This window comes from Chiloscyllium plagiosum, chromosome 3, assembly GCF_004010195.1.
Source record: "Chiloscyllium plagiosum isolate BGI_BamShark_2017 chromosome 3, ASM401019v2, whole genome shotgun sequence".
NCBI classification, from domain to species: domain Eukaryota; kingdom Metazoa; phylum Chordata; class Chondrichthyes; order Orectolobiformes; family Hemiscylliidae; genus Chiloscyllium; species Chiloscyllium plagiosum.
Window position 1 is genome coordinate 27,482,928 of NC_057712.1, and position 3,359 is coordinate 27,486,286.

The 3,359-nt window shown below is 40.6% G+C and overlaps 1 protein-coding gene across 4 annotated transcripts in view; it reads left to right on the top strand.

The window, feature by feature from the left end:
- dlgap2a (discs, large (Drosophila) homolog-associated protein 2a) overlaps nt 1–3,359 on the top strand; it is a 729,001-nt gene that overhangs the window by 345,430 nt on the left and 380,212 nt on the right. The gene's annotated exons all lie outside the window — the stretch shown is intronic.

The window sequence follows — 3,359 nt, forward strand, 5'->3', positions numbered from 1 at the left end:
GGGCTTATGCCCGAAACGTCGATTCTCCTGTTCCCTGGATGCTGCCTGACCTGCTGCGCTTTTCCAGCAACACATTTTCAGCTCAGTTACAATCTATTGTAAAACCATGTGCAACTTTACCTTTTCATTGATTTTACTTAATATGGTGCAGGTCTCAGGAGAAGATTTACAAAAAACACACAAACAAACTGCTTTAAAACTTAAGGAACATTGTGACAGATGATTTTAGATTCTGAAGCGCTTTAATTTTGTCAGAATATCTACATCAGTGTGTAGATACTTTGAGTAAAGGGACTGGAGCTAAGTAAACTTAGGGCACAGGATTTGGTGCGTGATATTTGTGTTTGCTCTTGGGATGTGAGTGTTACTGGCATGACCAGCATTTATTGTCCATTTCTAACTTCTCTGGAGGACATAGAACAATACAGCGTGAACAGGCCCTTCGGCCCTCAATGTTGCGCCGATCTGTGAACTATTCTCAGCTCACCCCCCTCCACTATCCCATCATTATCCATGTGCTTATCCAAGGATTGTTTAAAACTCCCTAATGTGGCTGAGTTAACTACATTGGCAGGCAGGGCATTCCACACCCTTATCACTCTCTGAGCAAACAACAGTTGCAAACAATGCAAACTATCAAAATGAGGACATAATTGTTGTGTACATTTCTTTCTTTTATCCACCACTGTGTCCATTGTTTTGTTTTGTCAGGAATTACTGTGCTGTCTAGCATGTTTTGCACTTTTCCATGCACTTTATTTTGCACTGTGTATGACCGTACACTCGTGTAGTCTGTGTGTTCATATGGCACCTTGGTTCTGGAAGAACGCTGTTTCGTTTTTATTGTACCAGCTGTATATGGTAGAAATGACAAATAAAGCTACTGTACTATACTCTAAGTCCAAGAATATCAGGGGACATATTTACTGCTTGATAGCTGTTTTTCAATTAACCACTTAGATTAATGTGAGTCCTTTTATCTGTGGGCCTTCTAGCATATTGCATCACACAATAACAAAAATAGCACAAAAGAAATCACCATTGTTTCACATAATCACCACGATAACAGCAGGCAAATGATTTTCTTCTGTGTATCTTTCATTGAACAATTCATCTGGTTTTACAGTTAAGACAACAATAACAAGGTGACTTTGGAAATATGACATAATACACCTTCTCCTTTAACCTTCACATCATCTAGTCCTTTGGCACTACACCAGACAGAATTGTAGCCATAAAGGAATGCAATAGGATGTTCTCCTCTGTTACATCTTCTCATCAAATGTGTATGGACTTATAATGGTATTCTTTGTTGTTTACATTCTGTTAGCAACATGACTGGTGTAAGGTATCATGTCTACATGTGAACCTTCAGATTGCTGTCAAGGAATGTTAGAAGGATCAGCACCATTATCCCTTGTACAACACACCTAATGTATTCCTAAAAATAATGTTTTGTTTTACCACTACTTCTCAATACAAGAGCAACGTTACCAGCTGAGATGGTGACAGGCTGCCCACTGCCTTGGTTGACAATGGTAGACATCCTTTGGCATGGGGAACTGCATCTTCAAAGCTACATCTTCAGTCACGCATTCAGAACATATCTGGATGTTAATAGCATCCCTGCTTAGCATTATCTTGCTTTTCTTTTTATGAGTTGCCCCCTCAGCCAGAGGCACCAGATTCTTATTACTGCTGCCATTCTATGCTGTTTGGTATAGTCACAACAGAAGGAAGCTTGTTATGGTTTTCAGTAGGCCTCAGTCAGGTCAAGGATGGTAGCATTCACTCAGGGAATCCCAACACAGTAAGTCAAGGGAAGCCTCCAATCTAGGGCCTGTTTAAGACAGTCACAATCAGGATCCTTTCCTCATAATTCTTGAGGAACAAAATAACAGGCAATACACCACCCATCTTGAATTTTTCTGCCCAATTATGGATCTTTTTTCTCATGAACTGAGGGAGAGGTAGGTATTATGGTAGGCAAAGTAGAGGGCATGCAGGATTAGTGGTATCAATGGTTAGAGTAGGTGAGGGTGATTGGGTAGAAAATTGCAGAGCATCAACCTTGGTAGGAGGTGGGTACAGTAGCAGAGACTGAGTGTTCCAATATTTTTATGCATTCCTCCACATGGCTGAAAGTGCTTTAATCTGGATGTCAACCTCAGACCAGGCTGGCAGGTCTGGTATTGTGGCATCCATTGCTGGTCTTGGGGTAGAGATCGCTGTCTGTGTACAATGCCATCCAGTAAGATCTCTTGAACCCTGAATTTCCCCATCTCCCATGCCAGGGAAAAATGTCAGGAACCATTCATGGCAGTTCTGGACTGCCAGAATTTTGTGGGTGCACACATATTTTTAAAATAACATGAGCACATGGACTGGTGGTGAATTCTGGGATACCTTTGTGAGAGGCACTTTTTCCAGGGACAGCACGTTGTAAGATAAGGTGGAAACTGGACATGTCTCCCACCATAGGGCACACATGTGATTTAATACGGTGAGTCTGAGAGAGTGCAAAAAAACTCAATTGGCCTTGCAGCAGGTTTTACTCCATGAAACAGGACCTGACTTGAATTTATTGCTTTTGGATAAGATTCATCCCATTGTTGTTACAGCTATATTAGTCACCTTGCTCCATTGATCAATCTATATATTTTGAAAAGAGGGAAAAAACTATTATTTAAAATGCAAAATGTTCTTTTACTATCAAAATATCAATTTTAGCTGCATTATATCAACATATTAATAGAACAGCAAACCGTTTTAGAGAATGGAATCCATGCCAAACTAAACATGGGGGAAATCATCTCTCATAAACTTGATTAAGTTTTTTGAAGAAGTAACAAAGAGGATTGATAAGGGCAGAATGGTGGACATGATCTATATGAACTTCAGTAAGGCATTCGACAAGGTGCCCCACGGGAGACTGGTTAGCAAGGTTAGATCTCATGGAATACAGGAGGAACTAGCTATTTGGATACAGAACTGGCTCAAAGATAGAAGATAGAGAGTGGTGGTGGAGAGTCGGTTTTCAGACTGGAGGCCTGTGACCAGTGGAGTGCCACAAGGATTGGTGCTGAGTCCGCTACTTTTCATCATTTATATAAATTATTTGGATGTGAGCATAAGAGATATAGTTAGTAAGTTTGCAGATAATTAGAGGTGTCATGGACAGCGAAGAAGGTTATCTCAGATTCCAACAGGATCTTGATTTGGTGGGCCAATGTGCTGAGATGTGGCAGATAGAGTTTAATTTAGATAAATGTGAGGTGTTGCATTTTGGTAAGTCAAATAAGAATGCGGAATACAGGGTTAACGGTAGGGTTCTTAATGAGGTGGAGGAACAGAGGGAT